This window comes from Triticum dicoccoides, chromosome 7A (genome assembly GCF_002162155.2).
Source record: "Triticum dicoccoides isolate Atlit2015 ecotype Zavitan chromosome 7A, WEW_v2.0, whole genome shotgun sequence".
Lineage (NCBI taxonomy): Eukaryota > Viridiplantae > Streptophyta > Magnoliopsida > Poales > Poaceae > Triticum > Triticum dicoccoides.
In genome coordinates this window covers 6665424-6676859 of record NC_041392.1, presented here as the reverse complement: position 1 = coordinate 6676859, position 11436 = coordinate 6665424, and the positions used below count along the sequence as shown (strand labels likewise).

Below are 11436 nucleotides of genomic sequence, written 5' to 3'. Positions count from 1 at the left end.
TTCGCCTGACGATCAAAATGTCTTGGCGTCGCAGGCAGCACAAAGGATAGGGAAACCAATAAGGAAGATGTGGTGGCGGCCGCGAATAGAAGATGGGACGGGGGCGGGAGGTATGCATACATTTACCATTCTAGTTTCAGCAGCGTCCAGAGCTGCATCTCCAGAGTGAGCAAAGCAATTGACCCAACCTAAACATGTAAATAGTCAGGATTTTGTTGCAATGTGTAAACAGATTGACTAGATTTTTTTTTCCAAATCATTCTTTGTCAAAAACACGGGTACAGTAGGATAATCACTTGGAGTAATACTTATAAGCGGAAGACAACACGACATTAGAATTCTAGCTTCAACAGGTTATCTTTGACTACAGAGTTTTTCAAAGAGGATATTTCAGCAAAAGCAGGGTTGGTCAATAATTGGGTTAGCCCTGTTAGTGACAAGCGGGATTAGTGAATAACAACAAAGAGCCTCAAGTGCTTACAACTAGACATGTATTAAGCCGTTAATCGATGCTGGGATTGCAATTTTTATGGCTCATACGCTCGCGTACCATTAACATGTAGTACGATTTTTGTACCGAATCAGGAAAATTCAAGAAGTTGCAGCAAGTAGACCAATGTCTTATTCCTCATGACAAGAAAATGTTTTGACTTTGTGCATGTTGTGCACGGTCCTTGCTAGATTCTGTATCCTCTGCTACAACATTGACATTCATTCAACTCAAGTGGCTGGACAGTAGAGATAAAGCACGGACATAGTAATTCAGTTACAAATTAGTACGTACATAGTATTGCAGTAAGCAAGTATAAGTAGATTTTCACTCCCTCACGGATAAATGTATCTATATCAGAAGAAGCAGGGAGAGTCGTACACAATACACATCCCAATTCCACATAGTACGTACTGTAGAAGCTAATACATTAGTTGTTGAGTGCCCAAAATAACCGATTATTTTCTGTTCTGTGGATGGAAGACGAATGGATCCGCCTGAGATCCAATCTCCTTGGCACCGGACCGGAGACAGCGCGGAGGGCAGAGAAACGAAGAGGGGAGATGCCGCGGGGGCGGGGAACGGAAGACGGGACGGGGGCGAACCTGGATGGCGATGCGGTTGATGTGGAGGCTGCTGCAGGCGACGTGCGCCACCACCTCCTACTCCTGCTCCTTGCCGGAGCGGAGACGGTCGCGGATCGCTTGAACTGCCCGCCGGTGGTGGAGTCAGGCCGTTGACGAAGAAGGCGGTGTCTTGGTCCAACTGGAGCATCTTCGTCCCGGCCGCCGTCAACCGCGCGAGTGCGGAGCCAGGCTGCCAGATCGAAGACGTGGCCGTCAGCTACGACGACGCGTCGCGGATCTTGGAGCGCCGCCTCCTCGGCTGCTCGGTCTGGAAGCGCCACAGGCGACGGTGAGAGGAGGTGTGAGAGGGCGGTGGCGGTGGCTTAGCGGAAGATGGGGAGAGGCGGCGACGCATCGGGAGAAGAGAAGACGGGGAGAGGAAGAGGGTGGGTCGTTTGGGTTGGGGTGGCTTTTCGTTTTGGTTTTCAATTTGCGTTGATTAATACTTATAGGCCGAAGACAACACGGCATTAGAATTCTAGCTTCACTACAGAGTCTTTCTTAAAGGATATTTAACTTCCAGTTACCATCATCAAACAGGAAAAAGTGCGCAATCGGCGGCGGCGACACATCGGGAGAAGAGAAGATGGCGAGGGTTTGCGTTTTGGTTCCGGGAGTTTTCTGGCTAGGCTTTTCGTTTTCGTTTTGGTTTTCTCGCTATTCTAATGAGTCTGAGTCCGACCTCCCATGGATCGACGCAGGGCCGGGCCCATAATGGTGCACAGTGTGCAGCCCGCACAGGGCCCATCAATTTTAAGGGCCCCAAAATGTTTTATAACATTCCTGTCCGCTGGGCCGTGCATGATGCTGGGCCCCTGGTCCTCTAGGCGCTGAGTCGAGTAGCTCAAGTAGCGACTGCAGTAACCAATTGGACCAGATGACCACATGTGGTATTGTGCCCATTTTTCTTCTCTTTATAGAACGAGAAAAAGGCAGCTGTTTTCCTTTTCCTTTTTCTTTCTATCTTGTCTTTTTCTTTTTCCTCAAATGCGTGAAATTTTTCAAAGGCGACCAATTTTTTGCAAACGGTGAACCTTTTTTCAAGTTCGATGAACTTTTCTCAAATTCGATGAACTTTTTTCAAATTTGATGAACTTGTTTTAAAAATTGATGAACTTTTTTTCTAATTCGATGAACTTTTCTCAAATTTGATGAACTTTCCTCAAATTCGTTGAACTATTTTCAAATTTTATGTTTTTTTTTCAAGATTAGTGAACTTTTTTGAAATCGATGAACTTTTTTCCAATTTTTGATGAACCCATTTTCAAATTGATGAATGCTTTTAAAATACATGAACTTTTTTTTATCAAAATTGATGAACTTCTTTATGAAAATCGATGAACTTCTATTGAAATCGGTGAAGCATTTTCAAAATCTGGTGAACTTTTTTTAACCTTTTTATTAAAATCGATGAACTTTTTCTAAATCGATGATTTTTTCTTCAAAATCCAGTGAACTATTTTAAATTCATGAACTTTTTTTCATAATTGATGAAATATTTTCGATTTTTTGTGAACATTTCTTTGAAAATATGTGATTTGTTTTCAAAATCGATGAACTCCCAAAAAAAAAGTGGATTCTTTTTCAAATTTACGTTTTCTTTAAAAAGAATGTACTGGCACTGAAAGAATGGTCATGTAAACTGTTTTCGAAGCAAACACATCAAAGTCTCCGTAGTGCAGTGGTTACTACAGCAGTTTCCTTGCGGAGGCATTTGTGTTCGAATCCCAGGTCACGCTTATATTTTTCCTGATGTTTGTTTTTTTAACATATCGATACGACCTATGCTGGGCCAGCCCACTATGACGCATCTTCGGGCGCCCTCTACGCTAAGCGGCGCTGAGGGCGCCGAAGAGGAGCTCTCCAGGACGATACCCTAAAAGCATAGATTAGCCCCCAGCGTGATTAACGCGTTATCGGAGGCTGCCGGCCGCCGCTGCTGCTTCTTGCCGTCCTGATTAGATTAAATTAAACTAGGCGACACCGACTCTGCGTTGGAAAATTCTTCATATTGCACTCCAATTCTTCGATGGTGAAGCCAACTCGTCGTGAGTATTGTTTATTAATCTCTCAACCCTCATCTTATATACAGCGAATTGTACATCCAATTTTTTATTATCTTTGATTGTGTGATCTACTATGCTATTGATTCATATATATGGCAACTGTGTGGGTGCCTCTGATTGGAAACCGTGTAGGTGCATCGAGAAGGTAGCATATATTAATCGCATTCAGAGGCAGGTGAGATGCCGCATCTAGACCAGATCAAAATCAATTGCATCCAGAATTGGCGACGGGCAACACGGCGATAAGCAGGCCAACAAGCCTGGCGCTTCCAATTATCTTCGTCTGATCGACATGTTCCTCTCACCAAAATAGGTAGCCTGTTGTCACTGGCTTGTTCTTTTGATTGACTTCGGCTCCTACAATCCTACAGTCCTACTCCTAATTTCTAAATCCTAATTAACTTTGGTAAGGATCGTTACATTGTTAGAGATCGGTTCTTGCCTCTTTGGTTGAAAATCATAGTATAGCAGTTCAACTGGACAGGGCACGAGACTAGGTGAGTTAGACATTATATCATATATGTTATAATTGCTCTTAGTTCATTTTTTTCTAGTGAAATAGGGCCCTATTTTTTAGTTTCGCACAGGGTCCCGGATTTTGCTGGCACGGCCCTGGATCGACATAGACGCTTCCCTCCGGTATCTCAATTGTCCATCACTTTTCTACCGCAATCTGACGGCAGCCCAAGCATAGTATAACCACCTTTCCAAACGCATAAAATGACTACACATAGTATAACTCCATATCCAACTACATAAAAAAAGAAAATGCTTCGAAAAAAAGAGAAAAGAAAATGCCGACACCACAAAGGACACACACACAATGTAGTAAGTCAAATTTCCACAACTTGGACATTGAGAACCCCCACCCGTTGACAATGTCGGCATCGTCGCCAATGACATGAGGTCATTTTATTCGGTGTCTTCCATGTGCGAGTTAAGTTGATCCCGAAGTCTGATCCGGTGTCTTCCATGTCCAAGTTCAGCAGGTGGAGGTGGAGTGAAAGCTCAGTTATCTGCATTCGACCGTGGGTCATGAACCATGGATGGTAGATGGAGGCAACTAAAAGCCATGTGTCCTGGGTGACCTTTTTTTATTAATTTATTATTCATGGCGCGCCAACGGGCGTAAGGTCTCTTGGAGGGACGGGTCGGCGGCAGGGTCGGAGGTCTGATGCTTAAAATTTCGGTGGATTGTTTTGGGGCGGGGCGGAGTACCGGCGCGAGGACGTGATGGCCGTCCGCGTTGAGGGTTGCGAAACGCCTTTTGCGGCGTGCGGTCTGCCCCTCGGACATGATGGTCGGACACATGCATGAGGACCTGGCGGGCCGGTGATGCCATGCATCCGGAGGAGGTAGAGAACGGTTCGGAGAGGGGGGCGGGGCGTGCCGGCGTGACGGCATGCATCCGTGCGGACAACGGGGGAGAAGTTGCGTACGTGTGGACGACGACGCGAGGCACGTAAGCAACCAAGCTATATAGTGCACTTAATAAGCAAAAAAAAGGAACGAGAAAAAACCGTTTGATGAAGCAACCAACCAACGTGTGTGGTGCGAACCAACCTGTGGTTGAGATGGTTAGGTGGACAGTGGTATCCCAACCCATCAGGGTTCAAATCCTGGTGCTCGCAATACTCCTGGATTTATTTCAGGATTTCCGGCGATGCGCTTTCAGTGGGAGGAGACGTTCCCGTCGACGACGAGGCGCCTACGGTGGCTTCGTAAATCTCAAGATGATACGCCGGCTCAGTCTCTCGGAGGTGCTCATAGGGGTAGGGTGTGCGTGTGTGCGTTCATAGGGATGAGTGTATGCGCGTGTATATGAGCGCTTGTGTCTATACTGATGCTAAAAAAAACCAACGTGTGTGGTGTGTTGGCTCGTTTTTTGCTAGCATGACATGACGCACGCACGCATGCATCAGCCCCGTCTCAGCGAGCGCTCAATGAAGAAAAAAAAAACTCCACGCGCTGAAGAAAGAAAGAAAGAGAGAGAAAAAGCTAGCCCTAAAATTTCACAAGAGAAAGCGGGCGGGACTTGACATTCCACATAGTATGATTGACATGAAGTGGCAGTCGCGTTTTTATTGGTGGAATACCCTCTCCCACGGATCGATTCAATCTCTTCTCAGATCCGACGCTTGGAACCTCACATCACGCGGATCGCGCTTCCTTGTCCTTATAAATCCGTGGTTGGTGAGCTTGCCGGATATGGTCGGTTGAAGCCGGCGCACGTCACGAAGGTCGAGGAAGAATCGGTGTTCATCGAGCAGGTCAAGTCCATCCAGGAGACGGAGCCGCGTGCGGGGGCTTGGTAGGCTTCGGAGAGGACCAACCGGAGTCGTCAGAGCAGCGCCGGAGTTGGACTGGACCGAAACCCTGGCCATGGGTTCTTGGGTTTCGTTAGATTTGGCTCCCGCGGGTCCGAGGGCCGGAAGCTAGAGTTTTCGGCAGCCAACTGGTCTATTCTAATGAGTTAGATAGAGTCGAGCTCCTACGGATGGACGCTTCCCAACGGTCGATCTCAATTATCCATCACTCTTCTACCAAATGCACATAGCGCATTGAAGTAGAACCCTATGAGTAGAAGTAGAACCCACATAGCGCATTGAACACCCCCACGTGTTGACAATGTCAGCATGTGTGGACACGTAAGCAGAAAAGGAGTCGTCGCTAGGTGGTCTACGGATCTGGATGTAATTTTTATTTTTTATGTTCGTTGTACTATCATGATTGAAGATGAATAGATTGGAAGTTTTTCCGAAAAAAAAGGAACTCGTTGGAAGCAAGCAAGCATGCTAGTGCACGAGTAATAATAAGAAAGAAAAAAAAGAAAAAAAGAAGAAGAAGTAGAAGCGAGCGCACGAGTTTTGAACCAAGCAGCGAACGTGTGGTGCATTGCGTTCGTTTCGTTGTGGCTAGCATGACGTCACTCGTGCACGTGTGTTGCGTGTTGAAACTTTTCAACAGCTAGCGGCCAACTCAGCCAGCGCTCAAGGCAAGGGAAGGGAAAAAAAACCGTCTCGGCTGGAGGACACGCATCGGCATCGGCATCGGCATCGGCATGCACGAGTTTTGACTCATGTTTCTGTTCCGAGTTCGAGTGAAGGCCGTGACATGCGTGTTCCTCTGCCTCAGCCATGGTCTTGAAGCCTGTCCGAGTTCCAAATTTTGCAAACTTGAAATCGTTGGCAAGTTGGCGTCGGCAATCTGCTGGGAACCAAAACTGGGCGTGCTTGGCGTCAGTTAGTTGCAAATGTTCAGAACTCCCCACACGTACGCACAGTCAAAAGCTTAACACTAAGCAGCTACAGGAAGTAGTAGAGATGAAGCAATCATATTTACTTCCAGGATATTATCAGCGGATCCTGGCAATGCAAAAGAGTTTTGGAATCCATGCAAAAAGACAGTTCAACCAGTTGTATTTGAACAAGGAAGAGACTTGAATGGGGGTTTAATTAAGCAACTCAGTTATGGTCAGGAAGAGACTTGGGCGGATGTGGTGAGGAAGGAGCAGAGGGCGATGCATCTGCCGAACCCCAACTACGTGGGTGCCATCGCCAACGACAACATGCACCTCACCACCCAGGCCCAGGTCCGGCTTAACAAGATGCTCGCTGACGCATACATCGCCACACTATGATGATCCAGTGCGTAGTCAGTGTGCGTGCCTGCCTGCCTGATTAGAATGGTTCGCTGGAATACTAGCTATCATTGATTCCATGCAAGAGTTAATTTGGTGATGATTAGTTGTGGACAACAGCTGAATAAGTCTGCTTAGTCTGTAGTTGTAGTAGCAGCAGCAGCAGGATGCTCCATATGAGGCTCCCAAAGGTTCCAAATCAGGGAAGGAGCAATCTCATCAGCACTACGATATTGCTGTTGCGCAGAAGAAAGATTCTTCGTTTTATCAAGTTTATCTACCTGAAAGGAAGACTTGTTACAGTGCAACCCTGACACACACGCAAAAATACAATTTTGCACACATAGATTGGAATCAGACACAATTCGTCAGAAACTCTATCAGAAAGGCAAAAATAAATTCTTTGCAATGAAGCCTCATGCTTTATCACAAAAAGAAGAAGAAGCCACGTGTTTGTACTAACTCAGTCGGTGGCCAAGAAGAAAAAAAATGAGAAGGAAGAACTGAAATGTTTGCAAGATGCCTAACAATACAAGCTTATGAGTTGCAAACACATTGAAATTCGCAGGGAAATTGGTTATGTGGTAGAAAATGGCAAGAGCTACTACTTACATGTGGACATGTGGTAGAAATATACTAGAGGCACACCTGCTTCTGCTGTACAGATTAAAGCAACGAGCTTGTATATGAAATATTACTACTGCTGGCCGACACAAAAGAAAGTAATGGCCATTGGCCCCTCTAATCCCAGAGGACCTCCTCTGCCCACGGCGCGCATCCGCTGCTCCTTCCGCTCGTGTCCGTCAGCCGGCGGTTGCCTGTTATCGCCCCACAGCGGCGGAGGAGGCATCCTTCCATCAGCGCAGCAGAGGGTCAGCTGCCGAGGAGGACGAGAAGACAACTGCCCCTCACGTTGCGGCGCGCACAGCGACAAGATGCGGGCGGAATCGGAGTGACCATTGCTTCCTTCATGTGGTGGGGGCTTGCTGAGATTCCCACCTGCGATGTTATCACCAAATTCGATTCATCGCCTTAGCTTCGCATGTTACCACCCAATTCGATGTGAGAAACATTTATTTAGACAGAAGGGAGATTAATTATTTACCAGGGCACTCTTGTGTATACCGGTTTACTTCGCAGCAGCTTGGATTTTCATGACGCCTCAGAATCTACCAATCACCAATCTCCTTACGTGGGACAGAGGAGAGCAAGTGGAAATACTCCCCACCTTCTGTGCATCGTCTTGCCAACTCCGGGCAAAAATATATGCGTAAGAACTCGAGGCTAGGCAACCGCTCAAGGAGTCCATGCGGGAATTCCTCTATAGCTGGACAACTCCAAATCTCCAATTCCCTGAGAGAAGTGAGGCCACACATCTCATCAGGCAACGCGTTTAGGCCACTGCAGTGATACACACTAAGACTCTTCAGCTTGGCCAGATTTCCAAGGTTCGAAGGCAGCATGGCCAGACTTCGGCAGTATGAAATCTTCAATACCTCCAGGGACTGCGGAAGTGTCTCCTCCTCAGATGATGAATTGCGACCCTCCAGGTTGTCACATTCTTCGATACGCAGAGAGCGGAGGCGATCCAAGCACTGGAGCTCCTCTGCTGGCCAGCGGACAACATTACTGCATCCATTAATCGTCAGCTCTTCCACGAACCGAAAGTATTTCCAAATCATAAGGTGTGAACTGGACAATCCGGAGCTTCTGACCAAGCTGTTCGGGCCTTCTAGATTCAAATACTTCAGTTTTTCAAGAGGCCTCTCACTTTGGCTTTGCTGGGGATCTAGAGGCAACATGGCTATGTCATCTGGACACCAAACGGTTAAGCTGACGAGAAATGGCCAAGAGCCCAAACGGATGCTCGTAAAAACTGAAGCGACTGCAGTCCTGTGAACCCCAACTATTCGCAACTCGGTAACAAAGGGGATCACTGGAATGCTTGCAAGGTTGGGGCAATATTTGATCTCTAGCTCGTCAAGCACCGGGAATGTTACCAGGTTATCACTACGCTCTCCCACACTATTTTCTCCCCATATCTCTAGGATTGGTAAGTCAATCAACTCCATCCTCTTCAACCCAGGGAAAATTTGCAGAGAGGAACTGCGTCCTCCACCTTCCACATCAAGGTTACTACATAATGTTGTCAGGTTATCCATCCTTTGTAAGGACAAAATCTCTAGAGATTCTGAGAGCCATACTACAGGTACACTCTTGCATCTTGGGCAGTCAGAAATTTTGAGTTTTTTCAACCATCTAAACATCTGAGGCTTTCTCATCCATTGTGATATTTCTAGGCCACCATATCCATGTATCTCCAACTTTTGGATATTACTATGAGGTTCTAAACCCTGAAGCACTTCTTCTGCATTATCTATTTCTTTGCCCCAAGAGAATAATAAATAACTCACTTAGATTTTGCTTCTGACTGAGATTGGCTTCTTTTGCATTCCCCCCACTCTTTATCTTGTTCAAATTCAATAGCTCCAATCTATTGCTAAGGTGTTGCAAGCCTTTGAGTTGCTCTATTCCAAGGCCATCCTTAGTATCCACAACAAATGTTGTTAATATGTGAAGGTTGTTCAGTAGACCAAAGTTCGGAGACATACTTTTGAGATGATAACAACCATAAAGATAAAGGTGGATGAGATTTCTCAGTCTTGCCATGTCTCTTGGTAACTGCTGCAGCTTTCGGCAACCTATGAGCCTCAATGTTTGCAAGTTATACAACACACATATTGAATCTGGCAACTTAGCAATGTCAGAGTAAGAGAGGTCAAGATATCGTAATCTTTTTGCATTTATGGCCTTGCAAATGGAAATTGGATAATGATAGCAATGCAGTGCTCTCAGTGATGTCGATACATGTACCAACTCTTTAAAATCCTTGTGTAATTTTGAAGGAGCTAACAAAGTGCGGAGGTATGTTCTGCCTTTGCATAATCCACTCATCTTTTCCAATTCAGCCTCTGGCATTTTCAGGTGACAAACATATTTTAACGATGCTTTCTGCGGAGTCAGTGCTTCTACACTTGCACATTCATCTGTGACATCTTTTGCTAGATCATGCATTAAGTCATGCATTTTACATACTATCATCTCATACATTGGTTTATCAACCATGTAATCATATTTCACTACTACATTTTGATCCTGGAGGAAGGACCTCCAAACAAACTCATTGAAAATGAATTCTCCTGTTAGTGTCAAATCCATTGTTCCCTTCTCTTGAATAAAACCATTTGCTATCCATAGTTGGATCAAATTGTGCTTGTCCATCTGATAGTCCTTGGGAAAAACTGCTAAGAATGCAAAACATTGCTTCATTTCAGATGATAGGTGTGTGTAGCTCAACTTAAGGATGGACATGATCTCATCTTTCCCTCTAGCATTATCCCTAATATTACTTTCTTCGATGGCCTTCCATTCTTGTACTTGTTGATATGAACTTAGCAATCCACCCATTGTCTTGAGAGCAAGAGGCAGCCCCCAGCATTTGTTGACAATACGTCTGCCAATGCTGACCAACTCTGATTGGTCCTGCTCTACACTGTTTCTATATGCTTTTTGCGCAAATAATTCCCATGAATCTTGTTCACTCAGACATGCTAGCTTATGTGGTCCAAGGGTCTGCATTATAGAGGCTACTTTCTGGCTTCGAGTTGTCACGACTATTACACTTCCCGGTCCACCAACAGAACACAAAAGAGGCTTCAGGACATCCTCCCACTTCCTCTCATCTTCATTCCACACATCATCAAGCACGAGAATAAACCTTCTTTGGTCAATGACTTGCTCAAGTTTCTTTTGCAACAGCTCAATCGTGTTAGGCATGTCACATCTTCCACTTACGGCCAACTCAATGATGGATTTCAAAAGAGCCATGACATCAAAGTTGTCGGACACGCAGTGCCACATCTTCAACTGGAAATGTTGCTGGACCCCTTGGTCATTATAGACCATCTTAGCAAGAGTCGTCTTGCCAAGACCTCCCATCCCAATGATCGGCAGCACATGCACCCTCCGTTGATCCTGCTGGTCCAGCAGGAACTTCACCACCACCTCCTTATCATCATCTCTTCCAAAGATCTGGGTAGTCTCTTCTAGTTTTGAGTGCGTCTGCCGCCATGGATGTTGCCGCTCCTCCCTAGGGACAGAACTCTCCAAGCCAAATGTGTTCATCTCCTTAACCAACTTATTGATCTTCTTGAGGACGTTCTTGAGTTTCCTGCTCATTTCAAAACGGAAGAGCAGCGGGCTGCGGCGGGTGACGTAGCTGAGTACCTTTTGGGTAGTGGACTTGCCAATCTTTGACTGTCGGCGGAGCGCCTCATATTGGAAATCGTCGAGCACGTCGTCCGCCTCGTAGGCGACGGACTTGAGCTCCTTCATCCAGCTCTTCACATAGCCATTTGTCTCGCTCCTCTCCTCGGCATTGGCCAACTTGCACTCAACGGCTAGTAGAAGCCGCTCGAGAGTTTGGCGGTCGTCCTTGAGGCCACACATGCGGGTCATAGTCTCGACTAGTGTGTCTGTGGCCTTACCGGCCACACCACGTAACAGAGCGAGAAGCAGCGACTCTGCCATGATCTTGACGGTCGGAGGAATTAT

The 11436-nt window shown here is 46.2% G+C and overlaps 1 pseudogene; it reads right to left on the bottom strand.

Moving 5' to 3' along the window:
• Positions 1-7991: 7991 nt before the first annotated feature.
• Positions 7992-11436, bottom strand: LOC119331274 (annotated as a pseudogene).